We start from the raw sequence: 18,162 nt of genomic DNA on the forward strand, positions 1-18,162 counted from the left end.
ACCCAAACTCCTGGAAGGAAAGAGAACCACATGCTGCCTGTTCAATTCTGTGCAAGAACTTTCTAACCATCTAGCACTGCATTACTGCATGCAAAGTTTATGTCTTCCAGACTGGCATGAAAGTCAAAGAATGGGCTCCCAATTTTTTTGGGGGGGGGAATGGTTGATGGGAAAGATTATTGCAGAAAGTTTGGAGGCTGCTGCTGTATGTAGTAACTGCAGGTGAACCAACTCAAGACAGTTTATTGGGTTGGTTCATGAATAAAAATTATGATGAACCCATTATCGTATCTACCTATTGAGCTAGCAATTTTCATAAAGACGGCATCCCATTTTGTACTAGTTGTCAGTTCAACTCTGGAAACAGATAAGCTCAGAGGGCCTTTTCAGGTATTTCATTTTGTAATGAAAAACCAATTGTCAAGCACAGGACAGGAGCCATTTACTAATTGTCTAACATGTAAATTACGGCATTCACCCACAAATATACACAAGTGGTTGGCTGGCAACTGGATTGCTGATAAGAAAAGGATATGATTTACACAAGCATGCTTTGTAAGATAGCATTGTATTACATTTTGTTCACAGTGGTTGCTTCCTAAGCACAACGTATGATGTGAAGCAGCCTCCTAAATGCTATTTATGCTTGTATTATTCCAAAAAGAGATTTGGTTGAATATGAGTGGATCAGCCCAGAATGCTTCATCCACCATGAAATTCCCTAGGATGGTGCTCTTGAGAAGATGGGCTAATCTGGTCATAGCATAATACACTCGGCAGGTAAGGAAGCTACTCCCAGAACTATACCTTCCAACCGACCTCCTTTACATTAATGTAGCCATTTGTCCCTTTTGAATCTGATCAATATTAACACAAACCTCCTTAACACCCACACAAAGGCACTCTGAACAATTTTTGAAACCTGGGAACTTCAAAAAGTCTCCCAGATTGTGTTAAGTGGGGTTGCAGTCATTCAACCATAATTCCATACCATCATGGAGAAAATAGGAGGAATTGCTCTACAACAAGGGAGGTTAACTTGGGAGAGGAAGTGGTATGGGCCCCTTCCTTAACTCTAGGTAAATGTCAACATTGTGTTATGCCTTTACTAACCTCTCTGCCTAAAGTAATTAACAAGGTTAAGGACACAGAAGGATTACAGATAAGGACCATCAAGTGCTTAATTCACTGAAGAGTCTACTCTGAGTAGAACTTCGTGAATACCACCCTGTAATTTTGCAAAGGTTCACTAACCATGGGTCAGCTGTAGTTAATCATACGATCACAGAAATTATTCCATCCATGCAACATTCAGGGTGGCTTGCAAGAATGTAAATGCCATCCAAAAAAAATGTATTCAAATGCAAAGAATACAACAATAAAAGCGCACAAAATATAACAAATAAAATATGCAACATTAACATCTGTCAGAAAGTCTGGACTTTAGGAATAAAATATCCTAAGATATTTAAAAAAAAATTCAAGGAGCTGCATCCAAGTGTAACTTTTTTTTCAATTCTATGGAGGTCCTTGGAAATTCTAAATAGTACTATGAAATTCCAAAGTCTCTGGAGCATGCAGGGCCGGCCCTAAGGCAAGGCTGGGTTCGCACCAGGGCGCCAGCTTTGCTTAAGACGGCCCTGGGAGCATGGGTTTTTTAATTTTAAGGCAAGCCTTTCAAGCAGACATGTTGAGGTAAGCAATTGTTCAGTTTGCATTCTGTAAAGAAGGATGAATATTTTCGTTTAGCCAAGTGAGAATATCAAAACAGGAAAGCTGCATTTGATCTAGTACTTTTCTATTTTGTCACTATAAAAATGAAGTGTTTTCCTTCCTCCTCCCACTCTTCCCCCCCTTTTCATTTTATTTCCTGCCCTAAATGAGCAAACCTGTTTTTCAAAGGCAAGATTCACCAATAGGCCATGAATACTTTAGATGCCTTTCAGAAACAGGAAGAAAAATGGCTCTGGCTGCTGTAAACGGATATGCTGCTGTCAGGGAATGGAGATTTAGACCTCTGTAACCATAGCAATCTACAAGCTTATCTCACGGAGGTGTGCAGAATTCCCTTTCTCCTGCCACTCTCCCACAGTTCATTAAACCGTCACCTGTGGGTTTCACTGAGCAAACCTATTAAGCAAATGTCACATTTCCATGCAGCCTTGGACTTTTCAGAGTAAACGTGCTAATGAAATACTATACATATTTCAATTTCGTTTTACGAAAGCATGGGGGAGATTGCCCTTCAAACACTATTTCTCATCATGGCACAGGCCAATATTGTTAACCATTTCTGGATAAATTAACATTACAATAATGCAGTGGGGCTCTTTTGCTTACTTTCATGATGACCCGGACGATCCGTTTTGTTTTTATTCTGCATAGTTATTCTTTGCTAGGTTCTTGGCAATATACGTAATTTTCAGTTGCCAAGACAGCTTGGCAGTTAGCTGAACAATTTAGAGCCTTTTATTTTCATATAGTATTTGGAAAACAATTCCCGTGGCCTCTTCCACGTAATCATTGTGCTTACCTCTCCCACCCCCCTTTAATTTATAGGTGTGCATGAATAAAGAGCCCAAGTCCCTGTCCACAGCCCTGACCACAGACAATGACCCACCTACCGTAACACAGCATCCTGTTCTCACTTTGGCCACCTGGATGCCGGGGAAAACCTGCAAGCAGGACCCGAGCACAAGAGCCGTCTCCCCTTCTGTGGTTTCCAGCAACTGGTATTCAGAAGCATACTGCTGCCGACGCAAGGCAAAGCTAGTAGCCAACTTTATACGCAATATAAAGTTGCACATTGCTGGTCTCTGAATTAATACTCATTAGCCTGCACTCCACAACCACCAAAGTAGCACAGTTGTTCCACTTACAGCAGCATCAGTTGCCAAACCCCAAACATACCAATGTGTTTTATTTCCATGTGCTGCTGCCGTTTAGCATTTATTTAGAGGGCTTAGAAGAGATGGATAAATAGGTCATGAACAGAGAAGTTGGTAAGAATGATCCGACCCCAGATCTACAGTTCTCTCTTATCTCCTAGTAGTGCATGGGTAGGCAAACTAAGGCCCGGGGGCCAGATCTGGCCCAATCGCCTTCTAAATCTGGCCCGTGGATTTACATGAGTAGAACATGTGCTTTTATTTAAAATGCATCTCTGGGTTATTTGTGGGGCATAGGAATTTTTTTCTTTTTTCCAAAATATAGTCTGGCCTCCCACAAGGTCTGAGGGACAGTGGACTGACCCCTTGCTTAAAAAGTTTGCTGACCCCTGTCTTAGTGCATTCGACTGGATGGAAGCCCTTTAGGAATACTTGAGCAGAGTTAGCAGCCTTTGACAAACCTCCCCCCCCCCCCAGCTAAATATGTCATTGAGAAGATAGTGGCTACTAGAAAATGTTGATTGAGAAGACAAATCTCTGGGAATCCTTGGATAGGGATCAAAACAATTGCCACTCTTTTACCAAGCAACCAGCCCTGCTTTAACAGGTACCCACACATTTCCCCCAGGGCCAAGACCAAGGGACTGGTGGTTCCCTAGATGCTCAAATCATTCATTAGCAATGCTGGCTGGACCAGGTGGCAGATGAGAGCCAGCAACACCTTAAGGACAACAGTTTCCCCACCTGTGTCTTAAAGAAGCTTGAGAGAGGCACTTTCAGTCATGAGGGAAGGGAGTGGCATGAGGAGAAAGGGATATAAAATGGGGGTGGGCAGATTTCAGACCTGCAGGATCTACTGTTACCCCAACTCCTGAGATCCATCAACAAGAGCCAGGTGAAAAAGAATCACAGAATGGATCAGCAGAGGTGGATTTAGGGGAGCGCTACCAACTGGTTCGGTCACACTGGGTGGAAAGACTTAAGGGCCCCACAGGGGACAATACAACTACCGTATGATTCAGAAAGGAGCAAGAGAGGTGCTGGTGAAATTTGAGACCCCAAGGTCCGCCACTGGGATCAGGTAGGCAAGCATATACTCAGAACTGAAAAACAGCAGTATGTAATAAGGGGGAAACAAACCAGAAGTGGAAGCTGAGGGAAGAGGTGATGCAATATAAATGTTATTGATATGAGATGTATGTAATGATAACTGTGAAAAGTGAATAAAAATTTAATAATAATAAAGAACTGAGAAACATGGTGCCTCTGAGCACATGTACAGCCCAGGATTTGGGACCGATTCCAGATTCCAGTTCACAAGTCCTTCCACAAAAAAATCCACTCCTCGTCGACCCCCTTTCCCAATTATTCATTTCAAATCACCCAGAGATCTACCTCCCAGCCACCTCTTATGAAACTAGGTGGTATGCAACTTAGTTTTACTCAGACATAATTAAGGGCATTATCAAGGTAGGTCTATTAATTTTAATGGGTCTACTCTGAGCAAAACAGTTGAATACCACATTTTTTAAAAGCTCCACCCTTGCTCGCTTGACCTTAGAAATTCCATTAATGGATTGCCATTTGTAGGAACACTTAGTGCTTAGTGAAATCTGATGGATTATAATAATATTTAGCCATAAACAAAGTACAGGATGCGTAGAGCAGGAGAACATATTCCAACCTTGACCTGAAAGAAACTGCATGGGCCATACACTTTGCCTTCCTTGCTCCCTTCTTCCTGCCTGCCTACCTGTTCTTCCTGGTATTACTGTTGTATATCCTGTTTTTCTATTAATGAAAATGGAAATATAATTAAGGAAAAGAAATAAAAGGACATACTTTGTCTTGCTGGATCAAAATAAATGTCCATTTCTTCCCATACTCTCTCTCCTACAGTGGCCAGCCAGGTACCGTAGGACTTACTGGTAATTATTATCAAACCAGAACAAGAAAGGACTTCATCAATGCACAGTAGGAAGCCATTCATGAAGCAATACTGTGGCCCTTTGTCAGGGGCAACTATTTTTTAATTTTCTGTTTGCTGGAGAGTAGAAATAATTGTCTTGACTTTCAATCACATAAAATGTCAGCTTCTGTTGAACTGCAGTTACATAGCAAAGCAAGTTGCTTTGGTCTCTTCTAGCTACAAAGAGGTAGCTAGGACAACTGTCTGCCTATAAATCTATCTTAAACTGGATATGGAACTGCATGTGTGAATGAGAACTCTGTGTGTCACCCAACTCCCATTTCTGATCCACGGTTTGGGCAGACTTAACCCTTGAAACAAAGCTGGGCTCCCTTCCTTATCAGCTGCTTGGTAAGAAGAGCAGGGGACCAGATTCAGTCTCTCTCTAACTTTTCTTCTTCACCAAACATTGATTTTGGTATTTTAAGGAACTTAGGGACATGATTTAGGTTGGTGAAATGGTAAATGGGGGGAAAAGTTAAAGTCCTGAACTCAATTTACAGAACACACACCACATGCAAACACACCTGGTTGGTTTGTTTTTAAGAGAATGTCACAAGATCAATTCACTGATCTCCTGCATCTTATCTACTATCAAGGCTTCAGAGACTGTTTCCTCAAAGTTAACCAGCTGGGCAATTTTAGTTAAGTTCCAGTTCTCTTAAAAACAACATTTCCAAGAACCAAAGCAGCACATAGTCCAGCTCAAACTGGCCCTTGACTGTTTACCCATGGGTACCACATGTACTTCATTGTGTGCTTACAGAAGCGTACCTGGGAGCCCTTGGCAAGGAGCTGTACTAGCACACACACCCCTCCCTGTCCCTTGGACCGTTGGCAAGGAGGTGTATCAATGTGGAGAGGCATTTTTGCTCCACCCCAAGGCCAACCTAACCAACTCCTAGATAAGCTCCTGTGTACTTATAGACTTCTTAAATCTATGTACAGCTAGCGGACTGGACAATCCCTATTAATAAATAGAATGCAACCTAAATAAATAATAGTAACTGCTATGTTTAGAAGGAACCTTTATTACAAACCAATCTCATAGTAGTTGGCAGTTTTCCTTTGTTATTTTACAGACTTGAGAGAGCACCACTGAACAAGGTACGCCATAAGTGGTGCTACAAACACAGTGCTATGCATTTAACTGAGAAGTGAGCAGAGGACTGAAACTGCCTGAGTGCCAGCAGCAAGACTTCCCAGGTGCCCCACAAGGTCTAGGTTCCACCAGCCTCCACTGACATTCAGCAGAATGTGAGGATGAGAATGAGACCCTAAGGTGTTAAATGCTCTCCCAACCCAAATTAATGATTTGCTGTGGAATTCAGCAGAGACTGGTCCATTTGGCGGAATGGGGCATGGCCACACCAACTTCTGCCTCACCTCTGCCAGCCCCCACTGGCTTACTTACAACCTGTCCAGTCTCTGGTTGTCAGCTTTCTCCTTCTTAGCCTCAGTGTTGCCCTTGTAGAACTCAGCAGGGAAGATGGGGACAAAACCAAATTACCTGGCTTCCCCCCTCCACCTCCACCTACTGTTGGCCTCCCTGCTTCCTGCCCTACCAGTCCCAATGCTGAGGACTGACCACCCCCCCCCAATCTTCCCCATTGCTACTTGCATTATTAGAATAATGGAGTTAGATAGCAAAGCCCCAATAGTGAGATGTTGATTCTCACTCAATAGTGAGATGTTGGGCAGTATGCCCAAGTCCTTTCCCATTTTTTTTAAACCACATGTGTTTCTTTCACCTTTGGCCCTTGGGAGATAACCCCATGACACACACAAATGCAGCTGAGTCCCAACGCCATTTTTTTTTTAGTTTACAAGATTAAAGCAACTTCAGGGGAGAAGAGATTAGAGCAGGGAATGCTGGGAAGGATACTTAACCCCCTCTCCCCTTCCCTGTTGCTTATTTGCTCTAAATCCCACCCCCTGCCTTGCAGGAGGAATGGAATGGAGAAATGCTGAAGAAAGGATTACGCCCCACCAATATCCCTGGTCCAAGTATTTTGCTGTCTGAAGCAAAGGACAAGGTTGCACCCATTCGTATCATGCACAGAAGCAGATTAGATTGGCATGGGATCTTATTACAACACTGGTGACAGAACAGCATCCATCCACTGGACCCGAGGGCTGCAGGGGACACAGGGCAGAACATGTTGCACCCACAGCTTATGTCCTCCAGCACCTCATGCCCCACCCATCTCCTACCTGACATAGCAACTTCACTCTGCCTAATAGTAGGACTGGCCATACCTATAGCTTATCTCCTTTAATCTCTTTTCAAGCTGATTTTTTAATGGCACCAAGGCTAAATTTCAAATATTTGCACAAAATACCCGGTATGCACTAAGGCCCTTAGGCTTTCTGTTCTCAATTATCTTAGATAATTATCTTAGATAATTGACCATATAATGCAGCTATTATTCATTTACTTAGTTTGTTTTTTACATTTACATTCTTTTTACATTTACATCTTTTCTCCAAGGAGCTCAAGGTAGCATACTTAGTTCTCTTCACTCCACTTTATCCTCACAACAACCCTTTGAGGTAGGTCAGGTTGAGAGGCAGCAACTTTGAGGTAGGTCAGGTTGAGAGGCCCAAGATCACCGAGTGAGCTTCATGATCGAGTTGGGAACAGAACCCTGGTCTCCCAGGTGGTAGTCTGACACTCTAACCACTACACCACACTGACCCTTGTATGCTCACTCTGTTGCTTAAAAGGCTATATACTATTACACCTTATATTACATTACCAGAGTATCCTTTTATCGTGAATGTTACCTAAGCAGTTTCAAAAGCCTGGGCACAATCCACTACCAATTCCTTTCCCATGAACCTGTTGTGATCACAACCTCTTTGCATGCTTTCCTGGAGGAAAAGCAGTTTTTAAATATGGAAGATAAAACAACTGTCCACAACAGTTCCAAAAACCCATTAAACACCAGTCCAGATAAGCACTTGCGTTTCTGATGTTTATTTCATTTTCCTGAAACACTCGCCTCTATTGCTTCATTTTGCTTATTCCAAAATATAATCTGAGCCACCAGAAGTCAACGTCACAAGCAGCTTTGACCTGGGATGGGTTGTAGAAGCCCATTTTTCCTTTTTGAATGGCTGCCACCAGAGCTGTTTATAGCAGACTGTTGCTCAAGGGAGACTCTCCTTTCCTGGGAGTGTGAACAGGTTTTTCATGCTTAAGGGGCTCAATAAGCCTCTTTTTCAGAAGCTCTTATACCTCAACTGTCCAAAGACAGATACTTTAGAGAAACAAGCACATCCTTTGATCCTGGAGCAGAATATTTTACCCAAAAGAATGGAAATGAGATGCCAAACCTGCCTCTGAGATCCGGTTTAATGAGATGCCTTTGACATTACTCAGGTCTGCTTGGAATGCTACCAAATTACACCCCCCTCTCTGCACATAACCGTCTTTGTCTTTCGAATGAACATATTTGCTTCACCCAGGATAAGGAAATGCATCTCGTACAACACTGGCAACTGTTCCGGGAACTAATTCACAATATTCCTCTACTGACAGTCAAATTTGCAATTATGCTCAGTCCAACAGCTTGGATTTTAAAGACGCTTCAAAAAGATCAGCAGTCTGATCTCAAGCTATCACGATAATACTTAGCAGAGAAGTTTCCACAGTGCTGCAATACACCTGCAAATAAATACTGTATTTATTCCCATACTGGGGAAGCATGAGGAGGCTTGTGGATGTACTGGTTTGCCTAAACGTGCAACAAAGCACTTGGAGAAGACCGAGCTTTCTCATCTCTGCCAAAAACGGCATCAGAAGCTGCTGAATCCAGCCAGATTCTTAAAACCCTCAGGTGCCCTGAAAATACCATGAAAAGCAGTGCAGCTGTGAGTGTGTACCGGAGCTTACAGAAAGGGGCGGGGAACTGACTGTAAAGGAGAAAATACCGGAATGCCTGGGCAACATGCTCCAGACAGAACGGAACCATTCAAGATGTGCATTAGACATGCTTGATTGACAAGATCATGGTGAGCAACCTTCCCAAAACCACTCCACTTCTTTTCTAAGTTTGTTTGCACTGCTAGTGACTTCATGGCAGGCAGCGAGAAGGATGCCTTCTGAACCATGACCTTCCTGATTCACAGCTTGGCCTTACAGCCACCCACACCATCATGTTTATTTTGTAAGGTACTGTTACACTCGCCCTGTTTCTATGAGTGAGAAGAACTTCCAGGGGCCCCATGCTTACCCACGCTTGGTTTCTTTTCAAAGTCACAGGAGACTTACTGTGTTTTGTAATCCTAAATACAGAAATTCCTGCTTTGCAGGGGGTTGAACTAGATCACCCTTGGGTCCCTTCCAACTCTAAGATTCTATGATTCTGTGTTGAGAATAGGTGAAGGCAAACAGCATAAAGCAGTGATGGGGAAACCCATGTCCTTCTGGATGTCGTGGGACTAAAACTTCCATCGTGGTGACCAGGGGCCATGCTGGCTGGAGCTGATGGGAGGGGAAGTTTCACAACATCTGGAAGGCCAGTTTCCTCATCACTGGTTTAAGTACTCTAAGAGCAGGATCTCTTTATTAATATCAGATCTTCAGATTAGGTGGCCCCTTTGAAGCCATTTTTCATTTTCCAGCTAAAAGTAACCCTTCTGTCTCTTCCTGTTATTCTCTCTCTCCCACAACTCTCACCTTGTTTCCTTGGCTTCCCTTTAGACAGTTTAGAGGCACACATGGAGACCTAGATATTACAGTGAGTGGGGGGGGAGCTTTTTTGTTTGTGCCTAAATGCCCCTCACTATCCAGAGATGCCTCCAGGTGTTTTCTAGCCTGTGTGGACCTTTTACCTGTAATTCCCCTAACAAAAGGGGCACCTGTCAACTATTAAGGAAGTCTCTCCAGCAGCCCATCTGACTCCATTAACCCTCTCCTGTCCAAACTCAAATTTATAGCAATGCGTTTTGAAGTTGCATAGTGTTCACCCATGAAGCACACTAGGACCATGTACACATCATACATTTGAAGTACATGGAAAACATATCCCTCCCCCCAAGAATCCTGGAAAAATTTCTTAAGGGTGCTGGGGATTGTAGCTCTGTGTACTATAATTTCCAAAATTATTGGATGGGAGAATAGGGAGAATTACTCTTTGGTGAGAGAACCCCAGCAGAGATTTCAAATCACAAAACATGCAACAAAGTATGGAAATAAAGGCTATTAGATATTTGAAATATGTCATTTAAAGTGAGTTCCAAAATGTTCCCTTAAAAAGTTTCTTTCCAAAGTTTCCCTCTTCCCCAGCATAGGAAAATACAACAATTTGGTAAGTTAGAAAATGGTTTACTTACAAACTCTTCGAAGGTCAGATTCCTGTGTTTCAGAGAAGTTGCATGGGCAATAAAACTTAGCTGACTTACAGTGTCCAAAGTTCTGGTATAGCAAGAATTGTTAACAAGGACACCAGCTTCTCTGGAGGATTGAGGGAGCCCACACATGACATCACATCCTGACGCCATGCGCAGGGGGCCCTCTGAACATTGAGGGAGCCCAGCCCCTTCAAAAAAAAGATCCAGAAGCCCACAGTGCCTCAGCCCCTGGGCCAGTGCCTTTGATGGCTGGTGAGAGCCATGTTGAACAACCAGCTCAAACCTAGTTCCCCCCAAGGTGAGAGGAAGTGGATTTAGCTAAGCTTGGCAGGACAGCTATGGTATTAACCCCTTCATGCATTAATTAGACTTAAGTATGTTGGTTATATGAGACAGGTTATCTCACACTAAGCTGCTTGGATAAAGAATGGAATACAAATGCAGATATAGTACTTTTTCTAACATTATCAAAATGCACTTATTTTGTACCTGTATGTAGCAAAACATGTTAAGTTTAGAGTGGCTTAACAAAGCAGTTACCTAAGTTATGCTGGCAAAGTTTCAGATTCAAAAATCTCCTCTTTTTATAGGTCCAGTTAATAGATTTGTTATCAGGTGTTGCTATTGCTACAGCTCACCCCCATGGAAGAGTGAACCAATGTGGCTTCCCTTCCCCTGTCACACTTGAGTTGCAGGAACCAGGGGAAAGCAAGAGGCAATAACTCTGCCAAGACCTCCCAAGTGAAACTGGAAAAACACCTGACAGGAATGAGGAACATAACAAGCTTTGCAAAGCCAGCTCACAGGCAGGTGAAACCAAGTATTCTCAGCAATCACCAGATTGAAATTATTTGTGATCTTCAGGCAGGGCTGTCAACTCCAATAAATGAGTGGATGTTCCACCAAAAGTCTTGGGGCTGCTTTACCTGTTACAAATGGATAATATACACTGATATCTTAATTCTACAGAGTTGAGAACACCAATACCTATTGAAATCAACAGACACACCTATGTCTGCATAGGATTGGACCACATGTGTGTGCATGATGCTTATGCAATTGTGTTTGAAGAACAAACATACCGTATCTTTCACAATATATACAGAAGATGTAATAGGCACAAGTCTTTGGAAATATCCCAATGGAAATAAGACAGTATAAATTTTGTGGGTGATATCCTACAAAGTCATGCCTAGAGTAGACCCAATGAAATAAATTGACTTGTAATGTAAGGATCTCAATGGGACTATTCTGAGTACTGTATTACTGAGTCTACATTCACACTATACGTTTTAAGCACTATGATACCACTTTGAACAGCCAGCCCCCCTCCCCCTGAATTAATTGGGAGGGAACTCAGAAAATTAACAGCCTTGTTTAGGCTACTATTGTTGATGGGTCCCCGTTATGAAGAAGTGACTTTCCAGATTATTCATAACTCCCTGGGTTGAATTATCAATACATATGTAGAATAGATTAAGGGAAAGCTGTCTAACCAGCTCCTCAACCTCCATGGCAGAATACTTTTTGACTCAAGTGAAAAAGGCCCTTATAGTTTGCTGAACACAGTTAGTCACCTAACAAGACTAAAACCAGTCTGACTACAACTGGTATGCCATGTTGTTCTGGTTGTAAAGCCACATTTAATGCAATGTGCAGTTGTAACTAAAGCATCGCATCACTAACTGAGGCTATAAACGTTGCTGTTCACAACAGAGTGGGGGCAGAGGTGCCTTCACTCTATGCTCATTACCTGGTTTGTCGCCGCCCCCGCCCCCCCGCGCTGAAGCTGTCATCTGCGCATGCGCAATTGCTGTCTCAAACATGCACACCTCAACAAAACCACGGCTTACATATCTGAATCAAATGGAAGCTGGTTCAAGGGAAAGAACATCCAACAGGACTATTTCTCAAGTAGCTACAGGATACTTATGGACTGTTGGTAACGCCACATGTATTCAGTTTCAGACACCAGCAGCGGGAGCACATTGGAATGGTAATGTGTACACAATCTGAATGTCAAGCAACATATAACTATAAAGCAGCCATTAAAAATATTAGGGAAACAAACGTTCAGCTGCTTCTGTGTTTTGATTGCAAAAGGCACCTGCGACTGAACTTTGAGTTGACTTTCACTTTTTTTCCCTGGAAGTAATGGAGCATTCAAATGAGTCTCGTTTTTTTTCTGATGGTGGGGAATGAATTTGGAATATTACTGAAGCTCCAGGAGCATCGCAGCTTTCAGTCCAAGTATGTTAACTGTTTTGCCTATTAGTACTTGGCAGCGGCCCAAGGAATGCAGTTGATCTGGGAACAGGGGAGAAGCATTTATACGGTGTAAAAGTCTAAACAGATTCAGCTTAAAAATAATGCACTTCTGCAAAATTATTTGAAATTAATGTTATTACCTTCTCAGGTACCTACCTTAAGAAGGTTATAGTCTGCATGGAAGCAAGAATGTGACAAGATTTTAGGCATGGCCAAACTCGAGCCTCCAGGTGTTTTGGGACTACAACTCCCATCATCCCTAGCTAACAGGAGCAGTGGTCAGGGGTGGTGGGAATTGTAGTCCCAAAACATTGGGAGGGCCGAGCTTGGCCATGCATGGATTAAGGCCTTTTGCCATTATGAAAGTGACAGGAAAGTGTGGAACACCCCCTGGCTTGACATAATGTTCTCTAACCTCATCCGCAGTTAAATCAGAGTGAGTGAATGCTCAACAAACAGGTCACCTGGAAGCAGCCACAACCTACCTCAGAGATGGGGGACTTGGGGCCCACCAGGATGCTGGTTGGCTCCATCAGCCCCAGCCCGCATGATCAATGGTCAGAGGGTAGGAGTTGCAGTCTAGCAACATCTAGAGGTCACCCATCTCTGACATATAGCATTTGCACTGATCACATATGGGAATGGATACAGGCACAGCGCAATACTACTTGTCACAAAAAATAATAGTATTTTGCTGTTTTAGCTTACCATCCTTAAGAATATATGAAAAGAACAGAACACTCACTGAAACCAAGCACTTAGATTGTGAAGCTTTTATGTAGATCTAGCAATACACACACAACTTTTTCTCGTATTACTATTAAATTCTGGTTGAGTACAATGTACCCAGTTTGGAATCCTGGAGAGCTGCTGCCAGTCAGTGCAGACAATAGTGATATAGATGGACCAATAGTCTGACTCAGGGTAAGACAGCTTCCTATGTTCCTACATGTGTCATTCCCATAAGAGATTATGCGAACAGAAAAAGCAAACATATATACCAAGCAAAAGTCCCAATGGCCCAGAATAACCCAGTGTATGTGTATATCGTATGCATTAACAATACACCAAACATAGGAGAACCGTTTTTGCATTCAACAGATGTAAATAAATGCACTAAAGAAGCATTGCTGTCTGACCAGAAGCAATTCCAAAGTTTCTGCGAGATCCACCTCTCTCTCTCTCTCTCTCTCTCTCTCTCTCTCTCTCTCTCTCTCTCTCTCCCCAGGTGCTTCAATGCAAAATCTGCCACCATCACTCTGCAAAGTTTTGGTACATTGTACAAACTTTCAAGCAGCTTTTAGATTCCTGACACTTTCCTTGCTCACCAAGCAAAAGATATGAACTTTGTTCAATTACCTGATCAATATCAGGCAACAGAGACATGCTTGTAAATACAAAACAGAAAAGCTATAACATAAGCAGCTCCGACTAGAATAAATGCATGGCAAGGAACTGGGCTTGAATCTGGCCTTTGCTGCATTAACCTAAATGATTATTTTCCATTGTGTGACGATTCATCAAGGTCACTTAACAACTAGCATTAGCATAAAGGTAAAGGTAAAGGGACCCCTGACCATTAGGTCCAGTCGTGACCGACTCTGGGGTTGCGCGCTCATCTCGCATTATTGGCCGAGGGAGCCGGCGTATAGCTTCCAGGTCATGTGGCCAGCATGACAAAGCCGCTTCTGGCAAACCAGAGCAGCACATGGAAACGCCGTTTCCCTTCCCGCTGTAGCGGTTCCTATTTATCTACTTGCATTTTGACGTGCTTTCGAACTGCTAGGTTGGCAGGAGCTGGGACCAAGCAACGGGAGCTCACCCCGTCACAGGGATTCGAACCGCAGACCTTCTGATCAGCAAGCCCTAGGCTCAGTGGTTTAACCACAGCGCCACCTGGGTCCCTTAGCATTAGCATAATGAACTGTTAACTTGCACCTCTCTTTCCCTTCCCCCAGTTTGTTCCAGCTGAAATGTGTGCTGCTTACTCTCCATCCTGAACTAGTTAGATGTGTGCATCTAAGTGTGCATGCACACGAAAGCGCATACCAATGACAAACTTAGTTGGTTTCTAAGGTGCTACTGGAAGGAATTTTTTTATTTAGTTAGATCATGTATTGTTCAAGGCCCAAACAAATGTGATAGTGGAGATGTTAGAATGCACCTCCACTCCTTTAAAAGTGTTGCTAGTAACAGCCGCTGGAGGAGGAGTTCAGATCAGGACTGTGCCCCAAGAGTTTATCTCTTTTTTCTCTGTGCCATTTTCTCAATGAAAAATTTCCCCATGAGGAAAAATAGGTGTGCAAATTTGTCCCTCACCCAACCATGTTTCTGACCTGGATTACTCTTCCACCTAGCTAGGGCTAGACCTTGACCTTTGGGCCAACTCCAGAGTCCCAAAATATGGCTCCTCTTCAGATGAGTACCCAGAGAGTGGCAGATTATTGGGAAAGCAGAAAGCAGGCCCCCACATTCTGTGCACTGACTGACCTGGTCATGCAAGGGCCCACTGAGGCTGACACTCATCACTACAGCATCTTTTCCCACTCATTTTTTAAAACTCTAGCCACGGAGGAACCAGCCAGGTATGCACATGTTTACAGGTGCTCATTTTATTATTTTTACTTCCAACAACAAACATGCTGCATATTCCAAAGTAAATGTACTTGGCATTAGGGTAGCAGAAGCAAACTCCATTTTATTCCTGTACTCACTATGAGTTAAAAAAAATTACACATCACTTGGGAAGACAGGCGAACTAATATCAGTGTACTGGAAGAAGCAAAGATCACCAGTGTTGAAGCAATGATTCTTTAACATCAACTTTGTTGGACTGGTCATGTTGTGTGGATGCCTGATGATCGTCTTCCAAAGCAATTGCTCTATTCCGAACTTTAAAATGGAAAGTGTAATGCTGGTGGCCAACAAAAGAGGTTTAAAGACTGTCTCAAGGCAAATCTTTAAAAATGTAGTATAAACACTGACAACTCAGAAGCACTGGCCTGCGAGTACTCCAGTTGGAGAACAGCCTTTACAAAAGGTGTCATGGGCTTTGAAGAAACTTGATCTCATGATGCAAGGGAGAAACGTGCTAAGAGGAAGGCACGCTTGGCAAATCTACACCATGATCAACTCCCGCCTGGAAACCAATGCCCCCACTGTGGAAGGACGTGTGGGTCCAGAATGGGCCTCCACAATCACTTACGGATCCATTGTTAAAACCTTGTTTATGGAAGACAATCTTACTTGGCTATGAGTGATTGCAGAAGAAGAAGAAGAAGAAGAAGAAGAAGAAGAAGAAGAAGAAGAAGAAGAAGAAGAAGAAGAAGAGTTAAGAGAGTTTAAAATGACAAACTGCAGAATTTCATTTTAATAAAAAAACAGGGTTAGCAAACTGCTTGTTCATTTGCTCCTAACATATCAGGAATGTAGGAGCATGAAATGGCACCAAAAGAAATGGTAATTACATCCTTCATAAAACAAGACAACATCAGCTAGGAAGTAATACATATAGCTATCTAAAGGGGGAGCCATGTCAGGCATTGCACCCAGGGTCTAAAATTGCCTTGTTGCATCACTACCTCCACCTCTGCATGTTATTTGCAAAAGTTAAAAGAAAGCAGGCGATGTGACTCCATCATCTCTGGCCCTCACTCTTTCCTGATCAGATATATTCCAATGCAATTAGAGGAGGTTCTATTGAGGTTACATTGGCAAGAATATACATTGCTCCCCACCATTTTCAGTACATAAATAAAACTGCTTGCATGTTTCCAAAGATTAATCTTCTTGTAATAGTACGCCTGTATTCTCGATCTTCAGTGCAATGCAAGCAAGATTTGCCTGCTACAAATTCACTGATCAGAAGCTGATATGCATAACAGCAACCCATTACATTAACCAGAAGCTTGAAAACAGCCATTTCATTCTCCAAACATTACAAGCTATCCATGCTTGGTTTGTTTGTTTTTGTATCTTCATGCAGGAAGTTGTAATATTCAGAGCAGCCTCTCCTTCAGGTTGATGTTGATGGTGCTTGACATTTGGTTTGATGTTGGTGGCAAAGAAAGAAGTGTGTGTTTCTTTCTTTCAAGACAGGGATTGTCTAATATGCTGGTCTCAAAGTCCCAAACCCCAACAGTATTCAAGAAGGGGGGGGGTTATAAGAATTTTGAGGTCACACATATATAATAAATGTTCATAAATGTACCACGCAAACAGTACAGGAAAACAGGCCTGAAAACCATTTTGACTCTCCCAAACTGACCAGAATTAAAGTGATATCCATCTTGTTGCAGGAGTTTCCACTACCCCACTGAATCACACACACACATTTCCACATGACTAGCAACTTGGGAGCCATAATCCTGTCAGCAGGAGGCTCTGCCAGCTGGACATTTCCCCATCAATGGTGCCAGACTGCAAGCCATCTCATTCACAATGGAAGACTCCTCCAAACAAAAGACAGTGATCAACTCTTATGAAAATGTTAATTTTTCTTTGTGTTTAGGAATTCACATCTGGGAGGGGTGAGAGGAGGACTAAGGTAAAGGTAAAGGGACCCCTGACCATTAGGTCCAGTCGTGACTGACTCTGGGGTTGCACGCTCATCTCGCATTATTGGCCAAGGGAGCCGGCGTACAGCTTCCAGGTCATGTGGCCAGCATGACAAAGCCGCTTCTGGCAAACCAGAGCAGCACATGGAAATGCCGTTTACCTTCCCGCTGTAGCGGTCCCTATTTATCTACAGTACTTGCATTTTTGACGTGCTTTCGAACTGCTAGGTTGGCAGGAGCTGGGACCGAGCAACGGGAGCTCACCCCATCACAGGGATTCGAACCGCCAACCTTCTGATCAGCAAGCCCTAGGCTCAGTGGTTTAACCCACAGCGCCACCTGGGTCCCTGAGAGGAGGACTAGGAGGTGTCAAAAGTGCTCAGATTTCTACCTTGAACCCTCCTTTTTTGTGAGGTATTGATTACATAGCTGTGATGTAGGAATGATGTATTGGGGGTGTTTCTTGGTGATGGAAAATCTGATAAAAGTGGAGGTTCTCTTTTGTTCTGGGTTCCTTCCTTGCTCTCCTGCATGAGGGGAAGGACCCTGTTGCAACAGCAAAAATAAAGGCTTTGCTTCTCAAAATTCTCTGGTTGGCCTCTGCTATATTCTCCGACCGATGGAGAACCCAATAGGGGAATAAGAGCAGATTTTTGCTTTTTACAGGGGCAACCATAACAATGTATTCTCAAGAGAAACCCTGACCCCATCATGTCCTGAGCAAACAGATGTAACTCTTTCCAAAGTTGTTACACTGATACCTTTGTGCACTATCAATTATTCACATAACAGGTCAATAATTAAAATATCCCAGAATGGGCTTGTAACAAAACAGCTTTTAGTTCAGTTTTAAATCTGGAAAGATATGCCACTGGTACCCAATTTAAAAACTAATTCAATGAAGGAAAACATGAAAAATTATATGATGCAGAAGGAGGGATGCTTTGAATGAGTTCAGTTTTATTTTTATTTATTTATTTTAAATATATTTTTTATTAATCGTTTTATAAAACAAAAACATATCATCTCCAATCCATTTTAATATTCATTGTCCTCTGGCTTCCCCAGTTCCCCACTATCTGATTTTCCATTTTTATAAACTTCTATAGCAGTTTCTAAATCA

At 42.8% G+C, this 18,162-nt stretch overlaps 1 protein-coding gene across 1 annotated transcript in view; it reads right to left on the minus strand.

Annotated features, from left to right (window-relative positions):
- Positions 1 to 10,684, minus strand: part of RTN4IP1 (reticulon 4 interacting protein 1) — a 46,377-nt gene extending 35,693 nt beyond the window's left edge. The window contains exon 1 of the mRNA XM_060272615.1: positions 10,198 to 10,684. The gene's annotated coding sequence lies outside the window, so the exon portion shown is untranslated. The remainder of the gene's footprint in view (positions 1 to 10,197) is intronic.
- Between the last annotated feature and the right edge of the window lie 7,478 nt (positions 10,685 to 18,162).

The sequence above is a fragment of the Zootoca vivipara genome, chromosome 3 (genome assembly GCF_963506605.1).
Source record: "Zootoca vivipara chromosome 3, rZooViv1.1, whole genome shotgun sequence".
Lineage (NCBI taxonomy): Eukaryota > Metazoa > Chordata > Lepidosauria > Squamata > Lacertidae > Zootoca > Zootoca vivipara.